Source organism: Glycine max, chromosome 14, assembly GCF_000004515.6.
Source record: "Glycine max cultivar Williams 82 chromosome 14, Glycine_max_v4.0, whole genome shotgun sequence".
Classification (NCBI taxonomy): Eukaryota; Viridiplantae; Streptophyta; class Magnoliopsida; order Fabales; family Fabaceae; genus Glycine; species Glycine max.
Genome location: NC_038250.2, coordinates 41169981 through 41184763, shown reverse-complemented (window position 1 = coordinate 41184763; position 14783 = coordinate 41169981). Strand labels below are relative to the sequence as shown.

The following is a 14783-nucleotide window of genomic DNA, read 5'->3' as shown; positions in this document are numbered from 1 at the left end:
AATCTTCTTGAATTTCCAAGTTTGAATAAAAAGTTTAACCAATTCAGGGTCAAAAGGAAGTTTCATGGAGATAAACTGAATTAAACCAGAATTTTGAAATGCTTGAAAGCAATCAAACACTTCATCAATCAAAGAAAACTAAGTCTACGAACTTAGGGTAGATAATGGAACGAGAAGAGAAAAGAGAATTGTACCAGATATGCTGTTCTTCTGAGGAAAACAACGTAGGAGATGATATGGAGGGAGGAATTTGAGATGTTTGTGCCTTGGATGTTTTGTGGCTTCCTGTTCCAGTGAGTGAGGATGAAGTCGCAACCCCCTTTTGCTTCTTCGATGGTTCTACCATTTGGAGGTTTTTTTGGAAGTTTTAATCGGTGGAGATGAAAGAGAATTAAAAATGATGAATTTTGGGCTTTGTGGGACGTGATTTGGTTGAGAATTGAGGGAGAAATCAAGTTTTGAAGATTTAGGGATTTTGGGTTTGAGTCACTGCAGAAATCGCGTTCTCGCGATTTTTGAAATTTTGAATTTATAGACACAGACGCTCTGTAATTGATTACAGGAATTTGTAATTGATTACGTAATCAATTATAGAAATGTTGTAATCGATTACACTTAGTCTAATTGCCTGTAATCGATTACATGAGAAGGTAATCGATTACCATACACTTCTTCTAAAACAATAATAAAAAAATCAACACTTACCAAGATGAACATAGAAAGTTTTAATATATTAAAAAAATTATTTAATATAAACGGTTTTGAAAAAACATGAGCAATCAATCAAATACTTCTAAACATATCATACAAGTAATCATACAACAATTTAAAGATATAGATCATGGCATCATCAACCATTTAGATTTATTTTAATGATAAGCTTCATATTTTGAGAAAGGAAGATAACTCAACTAAACATATGAGCACAAACTCATTATAGCAATCAAACAAGACAAACAAATAAAATTTTGTTAGTCATCATATAAACAAGTTAAATAAAAGAGAAATTTCAACCAACTTAATTTTAAAAGATAATGGTTTTGATGTTACCTTTTTCATGATTCAAGTGCTTAGATCTTTAAAGATGGAAGTCAGACTTTTGTTTTTCTTACTTAAACGTCTTGAGAGATGTTCTCATCACTTTCATAGTCCTTGGATAAAAGGTTGATCTCTTTCTCCAAACCATCGGATGAGTCATTGTCATCCCAAGCAATATATGCCTTCTTGGATCTTCTTTCTTTATAACTTTTCTTCTCATTCTTCTCGGGCCATGACTCATTTGAGGTGCAGTTTGCCTTTATGTGACCGGGTTGATTACACTTATAGCATTTAAGTGTAGGAGAAACTTCTGGGGATCTCTTCCCATTGTTGAAGTTATGGCTTCTCTCCATTCTTCTATTTTTGACGAATTTATGAAACTTTTTCACAAAGAGTGAGAAGTCCTCTTCATCATCAGTTTCTTCTTCTTCTTCTTCTTCTTCTTCTTGCATTGAGGAGGAGGCTTTGAGTGCTATGCTTCTTTTCCTTTTATTGGTCTCTTCATTTTGGTTGAGACGTTGAAGTTCCATTTCATGTTCCTACAGTTTGCCAAAAAGAGTGGCAAGAGACATAGAGGAAAGATCTTTACTTTCAGAAATGGCAGTTCCATTGGGCTGCTATTCCCTACTTAAGCATCTTAAAACTTTATTAATTAAATCTTCATTAGGGAAGGTTTTTCCTAAGGAGGCAAAATGATTGACTATGTGTGTGAATCTTTTCTGCATACTTTGGATGTTCTCATTAGGGTTCATCCTAAATAATTCATATTCATGTGTAAGGGTATTGACTCTAGATCTTTTCACATCAGTGGTTCCTTCATGTGTAAGTTGGAGAGTATCCCATATCTCTTTTGCATTGGAATAGTTAGACACTCTAAAATATTCATCTATTCCTAGGGCAGAAGTGATGATATTTTTGGCTTTAAGATTATATTGGATTCTTCTTCTATCCTCTTCAGTCCATTTATCTCTAGGTTTTTTTGTTGTTGTGCTTGTGCTTGCATCTACTATGGTGGGTATGTAAGGTCCTATTTCTATTGCTTCCCAAATGTTTAAATCTATGGCTTCAATAAAGATTTGTATTCGGGTTTTCCAATAGTGGTAACCCTCACCATTAAAGATAAGTGGCCTATGGATGGAGTTTCCTTTAGGAAATAGAGAATTTGAGGAGGCCAAGAATCTTGAAGTTGTAAAACTTTTCTCAAGATACCTACTCTGATACCACTTGTTGGATCAAGTGGCCTTGGAATAATTAAGAAGGGGGGGGGGGGTGAATTAATTATTAATGTGCCTTGACTAATTAAAATTTATCCTTCTTAATGTTACTAGATTCAAATAGGCTTTTACTACTAAGTTAAGAAAGTAAAGAACAATAACTTAACCAAAAGTAAAGCAACAATTAAAAGTACACAGCAGAAATTAAAGAGTGTAGGGAAGAAGAAGACACACAAAATTTATACTGGTTCGGCAACAACCCGTGCCTACATCCAGTCCCCAAGCAATCAACGGTTCTTGAGATTTCTTTCAACCTTGTAAAATCCTTTACAAGCCAAAGATCTACAAGGGATGTACCCTCCCTTGTGTTAAGACAAAGAATTCTCAGGCGATTAGTCCTTTGAATCTTTGTAAGGGGAAACAAAAGATATCTCAGGCGGTTAGTCCTTTGAAATCTTTTGTTTAAGGGGAAGGGAAGAATCAAAAGAATTCTCAGGCGGTTAGTCCTTTGAATTCTCTTGGAAAGAGAGAAGGGAGACACAAAAGAATTCAAGCAGTTAGTCCTTCTATTCTTTTGGCAAAGGGAGAAGTGAATGAAGAAGAAGAATAACACAAATTTTTGAACAATGAACTTTTCTTGGAAGAGAAGGTATTGAACAAAAAAACTCTTAGAAAGAAGTTGAGAAATGAATCAGAAATTTCTGTAAAAAACTTGTTTTAAAATTCATGCCATGGTCACATATTTATAATCATTTGATGACTCAAGTTAAAGTTTATGACTCTTGGCAATTTCTTTAAAACTAGTCACCTTTTAAAAATTATGATTCTTTTGAAAACTAGTCAGTAAATGAAATCACTTGAGAAAAATATTCTTAACTTGAGGAAATTTATTTTTTCAAAATTATGACTCTTTTAAGAATATTTAGCTTGCGAAAATTTATTTTTTCAAAATCAGTCACTGGTAATCGATTACCATCAAGGTGTAATCGATTACACATCAACAAATGTGACTCTTCATGTTTAAATTTTGAAAATCAAAACGTTTATAAACTCTGGTAATCGATTATAAGTATTGTGTAATCGATTACACAAGTTTAAAATGATTTGAAAATGTTTTATCACTAGTTGTGACTCTTGAAATTTGAAATCTAACGTTTTAAAACATTGATAATTGATTACATGATTATGGTAATCGATTACATCTTTTTAAATCAGTTTTGAAAACAATGCTGACTACTAGTAATCGATTACTACCTTCTAGTAATCGATTACCAGAGAGTAAAATTCTTTGGTAAAAGATTTTGTGAAAAATTCTTGTGCTATTCAATGTTTTGAAAAACTTTTTTAGTACTTATCTTGATTGAGTCTTCTCTTGATTCTTGAATCTTGATCTTGATTATTCTTGAATCTTGATTCTTGAAACTTGATTGAATCTTGAAACTTGATTATTCTTTAATCTTGATTCTTTGAAACTTGATTCTTGAAACTTTTTGACTCTTGATTCTTTGGGACTTGCTTAACTCTTGATTCTTTGGTATCATCAAAATAATCTTGGAAGGCATTGCTTTCACATCGACTGCGAGGGTGTGTTAAGATATATGTGAATATATTTTATTATAGGTAAGCGTATATTTAGTTTGTTAAACATATAATTAGTTTCCGAAATATATGCCTTATATTATTAGTTTTCGATTTTTCTAGTTTCCTAAGATTATGCCGGGTATATTATATATATTTCAAGTCAGTGAATGAAATCACTTGAGGAAAATATTCTTTTATTTAATGGTAATCTTTGTAATACTAATCATCACTTATGAAAAAATAATACTTTTTTTTAGAGTAATGACTTTAAAAAGTATTCCCATAATTAAGTAGTAATACTATTTTAGAGTAATGACTAAGATACTCATAGTTAATACTGCTGCTGGTAAATCATAAGTTTTAAGTATATTGTATAATTTATCCTTGATGTCACAATTCACGTTCGACAATGCACTTGTTTAACTTTTTAAAAAACTACTGTTGGTTTAAAACTATCAAAAACAAAAAAATTTTACGAAATCACAATTCCACAAAATTGTGATCTTTATATATTCTAGTGATTTTAAATTGTTAGAAATTATATATTTATAAAAAATAAATTTTAACCGTAAAAAATTGAAACAAATTATGACACTATTAACCTAATGAAAAAGAGATTACAAATAATTTAAAAAAAATTAAGAGATTAATAAGAATAATTATTTTAAGGATTAAAAAATAGTTATTCGAATTTGAGGGAATAATAACGTGATTATTTTGACATTATGAGTTTTTAATGGGATGATTAATTAGTATGTGAATCATCAAATCTTGATGAATAGTTTTCTCAAAGTGGATTAGTTGACTATCAGTCATCGTAATTGTCAAATAATTTTTAATTTTATTCTAGGTGATAAGACAGAAACAGGTGATTGATTGATGATAATCATATTAGAGTTTTCTTACCCTTGGAAGGAAAATGGATTTTATTTTGCTTTCAAAACAGATTAAATAGATAAATAAATACATAGATAAATAAATTTAGAATTGTATGCTCAGATATGTGTTTTTTATTAACAAAATTTTTCTTTGTTTGTGCGAAGAATCTATGCATATTCATAATAAGATAAATCTTTATTATTAATCTTATGATAAGTGGAGAGCAGACATTTTTCAACTAAATTCTTTTTTCAACCAAACTCTTGTTGATCTTTTTTAGATTGTGTTTGATGTAGTTTATTCTTAGATATAGGCTTATATTTATATAGTATTAAAGATATATGAATTTAGATTTTTTAGAAGAAAAATTTAATTTAAAATAATATTATTTTTTATTTTAAAAACTTCGTGATTTGTTCAAATAATCATATGACTATTGAATTATGATAACTAATTATGATAATCAATGTCTTAATTATATCATAGAGTTTAAATTTATTATTAAAAATTAATATATTTCTTTTTTATTTATTATTAATTCTATTAGTATTTAAAAATATTCATTGCCCATTCAATTTGTGTCCTAAGTATTGTGTACCTGAAATTAAAATATAATAAATAACTTATTAATTATTATGATAATCTCAAATTAAAGAAAATTATTATATTTTCAAATAATATTAAGTAGTACAAATTTTCAAGTAAGTTAATTTAATGATGACGTCGACATATGCATTAAAATTATAAAAGGCTTATTTTTCATTGTTACAATCGGTTTTTTTCCTTGAATATACTATCTCTTTCCTGTTTTTTTCCATCCAATGTACACCACTTTGCAATTTAATTCCCAATCTACACTACTTTGGACTTTGTGTTTTGATTCACACCACTTTACAAATGAACGTGGTTAAAGAGATCAACTGCAAACTTAAATGAACATAAATACACTCTCTCTCTCTCTCTCCTTTTTATTTTTATTAATTTAAAATATTATTAAATATAAATATTATATTATATATTTTTTTAAAATTACTTGTTTATTAAATTAAATTTTATAATTTTGTTTTTTTATTTTTTTTAAAGAAAAATAAAAAAATTGGATAAAATTAGAGTACAATTTTTTAGTTACGTTGTATGTAATTTTGTAGTTAAATTCATGTGTTGTTGATGTTTTTTTAGTTACATCTTGGAAATATCCGTGTGAATAAGTCAAGTGCAACTGAATGGTTTGATCAATTACCCAAACAAAATTGGGTACAATGCTTCTGTAAGGGGAAACGTTGGGGACATATGACTACCAATTTGTCTGAGTCTGTTAATTCCATGTTAAAAAACACAAGACATTTGTCGGTGTCATCGTTGGTTGAGGAGACGTATTTTAAGATCGCAAAGCTTTTTGCTATTAGAGGTCGACAAACTCAGGCAATGATCAACTTCGGCTCACAATATTCTAAAGTCGTCTCTGATGCAATGAATAGCGATCAACAAGAATCTAATACACACATTATAATTGAATTCGACATACACAATCACACTTTTATTATAATAGAGACTCAATCCCAATTTCAAACACCCAGACTTCCTGGAAGGTTTAGAGTAATGTTACAATCCCAAAAGTGTGATTATGGTGAATATCAGGCTAAACACTTACTGTGTTCTCAAGTCATGGCTGCCTGTAAATCTGTCAATGTTGATCCCATGAACTATGTGCCGAATGCCGATGCTATTCACTTTACAACACCTTTTGCACGTCTACCAGAACTCCTTTGGTGCCACACGAATCAATGCGGCAAGAATATGAACGAGATCAGTGGGGTCCTGATCCAAGGAGAAAGAGGACCGCAAAGGGTCGTCTCGTTTCAACTCGCATTCCTACTGACATGGACAAAGACAAAGAAGAAAATGAATGGGAAAGTAGAAAAAAATATGGAATTTGCTGGCAACATGATCATAACTGAAACAATTGTCCTAACGTATCTCCATCTTAAGTTTTTCCTTAGTTTTGGCTCCAAAGTTTGGCTCCACAAATTCAATTTCAAATTCCTTAGTTTTGGCTCCAAAGTTTGGCTCCACATGCATGAGAAATTACAAAACTACCCCTAATACAAAAATTAGTTTAGGTGCCCTAAAACACAAGGGCTGAAAAATCCTATATTTCTTGGGTATCCTACCTACATTATGGAGCCTTAAATATAAGGACCAAATATAATGACATCCTAGTCTAATATGTACAAAGATAAGTGGGCTCATACTTAGCCCATGGACCCGAAATCTACCCTAAGGCTCATGAGAACCCTAGGGTCTTCTCTTGCATCTCTGGCCCAATCTATTTGGAGTCTTCTATCCAATGCCCTTGCGGGGTAGGATTGCATCATTAAGTGTAATTGTTTAAGTATTTTATTGATAATGCAATATAATGTTCTTCTATAAATAAATTGTTAAACAAAAAGTCTTATCATTTTTAATTAAATCTAATGACATAAACAAACTAATTATATTTAGTAATATAATTTTATTAAAAATAATTATATTAGAAAATTTAGATTTTAAATAGAAATATTCACCTAAAAAATATGTTAAGTAAATTAAATAATAAAACAAAAATAATTATATTTAATAATATCATTTTCTTTAAAAAAATAAAAAACAAAAATTATAAAATTTAATTTAACAAATAAGTAATTTTAAAACCAATTAAAAAAATTATATAATATAATATTTATATTTTATAATATTTTAAATTAAAAAAAACAGAAAGGAGAGAGAGTGTATTCACGTTCAGAGTTTGCAGCTGTCGGATCTCTTTGACCACGTTTATGTAGTGTGAATCAAAACACAAAGTAATGTATATTGAAAAAAAAAACAAGAGGAAGAGTATATTCACGAGAAAAAATCGTTACAATCTCTATCAAGTTAACAATAATTTTCTATTTTTGATTCAGAACTTCTCAAATTAACAATTCAACCAAACAATAGATATGATAATAGAATAGATAACAATTCTTTATTAAAATTAAAAATTGATAACATGATTATAGGCATTTATGCAACTGTGATCGCATGAATCACTTTGCATTCACATGGAGCACATGAGCCGTGTTGGTTCTCCTCTCAGAAGGTGTTCATTGAGCTCGTAAGTCATATAAGCATTCAGGTGGATAATGATTATCTTAAGAGTGTCTCAGAGGCTGGAGACATTGGTTCAGCGAGAGAAGCTGTTTCAACTTGTCATTTAACCAAAGGTCGGAGAATGGAGCTGTGGTTAGGCCTTTTCCACTTGAACTCATCCCCTCTTCCAACCGATGCCATAGGGGGTTCTGGAGACACAAAGCATGTTATAGCTAAGCTCTCTTCAACATTTTTTTATATGGTCAATGTGTTTGTTAATTGATCATATGTGGTGGGTAATTCAGATTGTTTAAATTTCATCATGCTCATATAATGCTAGTTCATACAATTATGCTCTGTTTCTACTTTTAGGAACAAGGTAGGTTTGCCTGTGTTACTGCCTTACTGCACTACGCTTCAAGTCTGGTTCAACTATCAGTTTTTGGAATTCTTAGGGTAATATTCTAACCTTTTATTGCATCAACATTAGCATTCTTCTAGTGAATTGCTAACAGTATATAATTGTTCGATCAAGGGCATTTTGTAGTTGAACTTTTTTTTGAGAAATTTGACACAATAAAATTAAACAAAGTCTAAACCATTCAGGAAATTGCTTATGCATGTGACATGTAATAAACTTCAGATTAAACCAAGTTTTTACCTGGATTTTTTCATGAATTCTCAAACGCACCTGCATTCTGGCTGCTCCATATAGATTTATAGGAAGTTAATGCCTTTTCAGTCTGCACAATTGGATACTTCATTTATCATTTCCAAGTTGGTGTAATAAACAACTATAGAAAAGGAAAGAAAAAGGCTCAGTGACTTGATTGCTGCAAATTGATAAATCAATTTATATGGTTTGTACTTTGTTCAAGGAAACCAATAATATTCTTGAATGAAGTGCCATATACGTATGAGGCGTGAGATATATTGTTAAGAAATGTCGAAAAGGGTTATTTATTTCTTATTCTGCCTTTAGATAAATAGTTTTTTTTAGTAATATGTCATTTATTTTTTATTTCATGCAATCTCTCAGAATTGACTATTGAGTAACACCTAAGTACTGAAAGGTCTTGTTGCTTTTGACAAGCAGATCAAGGGTTTTCTTCTTGAAGTAATAGTTGATACTTGATATTGACATGGCTTAAACTAAAATGACGATTTATTAGCATATTTAGAAGCGATACTTTCTAAGTTGCAATATTGTATGTAGATAGCTGCCCTGACTGAATCTAAAGGAGTGAAAATCATAAAATGCACTTAGGAATCTATGATTGGTTAATAATATATGCTTGATTAAAGTTGACGCCATCTTATGCCATTGATATTTGCTTCTTTTCAACAAAGATGGAATGATACTTTGGGATATTATTACCACCTGCATTTCATTGTCAAGTCAAGGAAAGCTGCGGGGAAATGTTAGGAATACAATGTTTAACTGCACTGTACTAGGAGTAGAATGGATTAATATATTTACTTTTGACTTTATCCATGCCTTTTCTCCTTGTAATTGTTAGTTAGTTAAAACTATTTATCTACAATTAGCTCTATGATATCTTTATTGTCAAATTTCATGTTAGGATCAGCTGCTATCAGCTAGATTGTAATACACTACTTGTCAACTAATGCAGGTCTTAGCAAAAGTTATTTGGCCCAGGGGTTGCCAGTGTTACAAGTGACAAAACTATTCTTTACCTTGACCTTACTTCTAACTTGGTTCGTCCTTCCTTGTATCTAAATTAATGTTCTGCCTTGGTATACGTACTAGTAGGTTCAAAATTTTGTGACAAAGAATATAGCTCCAAAGAGATGCCATATAACTTTAATTTGTAGTCTTTTGCTAGGGATGAACAGAAGAATAGATCCATGGTGTCAAATGCCAATAAGATGCAATAATGACCAATTCTAGTGATATTATCACTCAATTAAGCACCGAATGGTGAGTTCTAGAATGTTTAGATCAGTGGCAAACATAACATGCAGTCATATTACCGTGATAGAATTCTTAGGAGTAAAATGTGTGCTAAATTATCCGTAAATATTGCATTTCTATCAAAAGAGAAAAATTCTGTTAAGATGGAGATAAGGTTGTGTATGAATTATTCTGATTTTAAAGAGTTCATGGGGTGGTTCATATAACTGGTTCTGAGCTTCCGTTTTAAGTCATTAATCTAGGCAGTTACACATTTTCACTTTAAGTTTAAGCATTTCTTTAAAATACTCAAAGCATCCATATCTCATGTGTCTGAGCATCTAGCCATTGCAATAACAACTGGTTACTTAGGAGTCTTACAACATTTAGCGGTTGGAATCAGAAAATGGTGGACCTCTGCATTTTTGGATACAGGCTCTTCTCTGTACTTGGTTTTCTAACAAGTAAATAAGTGCATTGGATAATACTATTTTACATGTATATGTCTAATTCAAAGCTTTTTCCATATTCATTTTGTTGCATTGTGTCTAAATATATCCCAAGTGGATAAGTTCAATAGCTTTTCTCTTTTTTTTTTCTTATCTCACCATGGTTCAATTGATATGACTTATCAAATGATTTCAGGCTTGTGTCTTGTTGCCTTTTCCATTATATTTGGGGTCAAGACAGCCAACGGTTTCAGGAGGCTTCTCACCAAGATTAATACAAGAGCATGAAGTGAAAGCTTTTGGAATATGGACAGATGTAGCTGGCGCTTGGCAGTTATGGTTGTGCTCTTGCTGCTGTTAGGCTTATTATGGGAATTCAGTGCAACTTTGGTAACAGCTAAGTTCAAGCATGGTGGTGGTGATGCTCAGTTATGGTTTGCTTGCATGGTGTCAATGATGCTCAGTTATGGTTTTCTTGCATGGTAGGACCTCTAGAGGTGTGGATTAGATGGTTTTTAGTATGGTTCAATGGATCTGGATCAGGAAGAACAGGATTGTTGAAGTGGATTCCATTTGGGACTCTAGCTGGCAATAAATCTGCTGCTAGTGTTATGGTTGCACTTGCTGGTGAGAATAAAGCAATAAGTTTCTAAAATTTCTCTCCCCTCACCTTTTGGCTGCCTTTTGAAATCTCTAGTAATTATAGGATCAGAGTTATATTTGAGAATGAGATTTACTTATATTGGGAAATAGGATTTCCCTTTCAGTTTCTATCTACTTATGTTGAATACAATACTATATCTTGATTCTTGCCCCATACTTGTTTATTCTTATTGAAGAGGATATGCATCACATTTGGGATGACATGATCAGAATTTCTTGTATGATGCAGATCAACACTAGAGATTGTGATACTGCTGTAGCAAGAATACAGTTTGGTCAGATTGGACTGTCTGAGTATTGTTTCTTCTTTTGCTGCAAAGTTCAATGCAACAAGAGAAAGCAAGAACCTTGCAGAGCATATGTCTATGCTTTGATTACAATGTGTCTCATTCTTTGCTGGAATCTTAATATAATGTGTTCCTGTTTGGACAAATAGATTTGAGAGGTAACAAGTGCAAGGGGGGCACAAAGGTAAATCATGTTTTGACAGTATCAGTTTGTAGTTCCTCCAAAATTTGTTTGAAAAGAGGGACTGACCAGTTCAGAAAAATAGTAATTTATTTATTGTTCTTATTAATAGGAGCTATCAAGAGTCCAATAGAGGTGTCAAAGGAGTTTTCTAATAGATCTTTAATCATTATTAATTCTCATGCAAGACTAATAACACAAACTGTGCCTGGTGCTCATTCGTATTCCCAAGGAAGACCCAACTGGGATAAATTATAATGAGTTAATTACAATAGTTTGGTTTCATTGATTTATAATTTATCTCCAAAACAAGGTAATGAAGTTGTGTTCTGCTTTATTACCAATCTTCCTCCTGTACCAACAATCAATGCTTGTTACAGGAAGATCTTCACTGTTAATTTTATACTGTTATACCTAAATTTATGCCAATGTTCTTTAAATGAAAGCTGAAACTTCCCTTCTCTATATGTTGATCTTCACTTGTTCCATTCTATTAACGGAATAACATTCAAAGAAAATCTAATTGTAAGAAGAAAAGTGTCCAGCACAAAGATCCAGAACCTCTTATTTGAAGAATCTTGGAGGAACTTCATTTTGGTTGCCTGCTAATATATAGAAGAACAAGCAAATCCCAGTTGGAATCATAGGGCTTGCATGTAACTCAATCAAGTTTAATGTCCCATGTGAACAATCACCGATGCTTTCTATATGTAGAGTTGTCCATGATGCAGGAGCTAAAAGCATGGTTATTCATACTGAACATATCATATTGTTAATTGATATTAACTTGAATACAATGCTTCGGACTTGTCTGGTTTTCATAATTTTTTTCTTGTGAGATATTGAATTTGATGTAGAATACATTTTGTGCCATGGATTTAATATCCAATTTATGTTGCTTTAATACATGTTTCAACATTTCATTCAAAACAGAACACTCTCTTCAATGACAACCAAGGCTATTCGCAGTGTGATGGTTCAAGATCATCATAAGACATAGAATATACAGCTAAAATATACTAAAGTGATATTGTTATCATAGTTAGATGTTAGTATTAACAATATATAATATCAAATCCAAACTCACCGGCACGACTACACAGAACCACAGTAAGAATACCAAATTAAAGAAGAGACAAAAAGAAAGGGGAAGCAGAAAACCACCTTAATGAATTTGCATATGTTTGATATAGATCACCAGAGATTGTTGCAAAGACAAGAAACATGAAGTATGAAAGATCACCAGAGTGTTAAAAAATGTTAGAAGAAGAATAAAAATTGCATAGAATAAAGAGCGGGAAATTTGAGTAAGGTTTATCATGTTATTACCTCTCTATCAATTTGTTTTTATTTTTTTTCAGCCAACAAATTTTTATTATAGGGCACTAGGGGTGCCAATCGAAACATAAATAAACACTGGTTGCTAGGATACCAGCATTGAAAATAAAAGTGAAAATCAGCCCAACAACCCCTAAAAATGTTAATGCCTACCCCATCCAAAACCTTTTAGGCTTATACAACATAAACCCCCAAGTAAATATAAGGTTGGTCTAATGATAAAGAGAAAAAAAAGAAAGATCACGGGTTCGAAACGCTAGCAAAATCTAACCATATTGACATCTATTTGCCGATGAAAAAAACATCAACCCCGCCCCGACCCTCTAAAATTACCCAACAGTTGTATTAGAAGGTGTACAGAACCCAATATCAGAACATAAGATCAAAATGTGCCTAAACAGAGAATTGGATTAGTGTACCACTCACAAAAGGAGGCTTTGAAATTAACCATTCTTGCCTTCAACCAAGACCATGAATATTGGATCAATTCGTTAGTGTATAATCCATTTACTCTGATTTGGTTAGGGACTGTGATGCACATTTTAAGGATATGCACCGTTTCCTTCTCCCAGACCAGAATTTAACAAAAAAACAAAACCCCATCGTTCCATTTCCATTAAAGAAAATCCAAGGAACTCAATTCACAATTATTTCAGTGTTTCTTCCTTAGGTTTCTCCCACAATGAAATAAACAACAGATTCGAGTTCTTGAGCACAATAAATGCATTAATTATGGCCAAGTTCTCACGTCGCGCTGTAAATCACAATTCCAAACATGGATCATTTCCCGATTCGGTCCCTCCCAACCCAATTCACGAAACATCGATCGATCTTCAGCACTCGTGGATCTACTATTCAATTACTTATAATTAAGCATACACATTATTATTACTACGTACATACACAAACAGAACTAACACGAAGGCATAAGAAATTGAAAACTGAAATAAACCATTGTTGATGTATATATCCTTCATTTATTATGTTGGAGGCAAAAAAAAAATTACATATGAATTACAATTACATCAAATCTGTTTCATATGTTTGGTCCCCGGGATTCAGATCTCAGATCGCAGATCGCAATAACTGTAATTGTTTTTATTTATTTATTATTATCCGTAGGAATCGAAGACAGGTACGAGAGTTTACAACAATAACCGTAACTGTTTGAACCTAGAACTGGTATGAATCGGTGTGGGTAAAGCTGGGAGTTACCGCAAAGAGCTTTTTCCGGACGAGACAATGGGGGCGATTGAGATAGATCGGGGGAGTGAAGCACGGAACCCCAATATCTTGGTTCAGTGGCTGATTCTGTTGGATAGGGGAAGAAGAGGGTGATAATAAGAGTTGAGAAAGAGAAGTTTGTGTTGTTATTCGATTGTTTATGTGTCTGGATGATGTGATTTTGGAGTCTCTGAGTTTGGCCAGTGCTCCTGGTTTGAGGTACTTGTGGAACAATCTTGGGCTTCTGTTTGGGTGTGGACTTGTGCTCATAGTCATGACTGGTTGTTTTGACAAGAAGGGTGAAGAAAGAGAATGAATGAATGAATGAATGGAGTGTAAGAAAAAATGGGTGAAAGGGATTTTTAAAGGGTGTGTTTGTGGCGGGAAACAACGTTCCTTCTGGCGTGAAAGCGAACCGAGGGGAGGATTCTATGCGGAGTGGCGCGGGAAGCAAATCTAGGGCAACTTCTTCAACTCCTCTTTGGCTTCGCTTATGACGCCCCCTTTCTGTTGGCGTGCTTGTCTTGTTGTTTATTAATTAATTATTTTATTTATTAATTTCTAGCAAATCCTATCTATGGCTACAGTTAATATTTTTTCATTTTATTATTTAATAAATAACTTTTTTTCCTAAGCTGTCTTTATAACTTGATAATGTTATGAATAAAAAGAATATTAAAAATACAACTTGAATGAGTAAAAAGTGTTTTGGGAATAGTTTTGAACTATTGTACATTAATTTTTTTTATTTATGAGGTCGGAGGGTACTCTCTGACATATTTTTTTAAATATATTATTTATTATTAGTTAAAATTTATTAAAAAAATGTCTATAATCATAAGTGAAAATGAGACTTGCACAAATTTGTAATTTCTAATACTGTTTATCGAGAAATTTAACTAATTA

General features: G+C 32.0%; 1 pseudogene; it reads left to right on the top strand.

Moving 5' to 3' along the window:
- The first annotated feature begins 6496 nt into the window (after window positions 1–6496).
- LOC102669642 (uncharacterized) lies at window positions 6497–14193 on the top strand (annotated as a pseudogene).
- The last annotated feature ends 590 nt before the right edge of the window (window positions 14194–14783 follow it).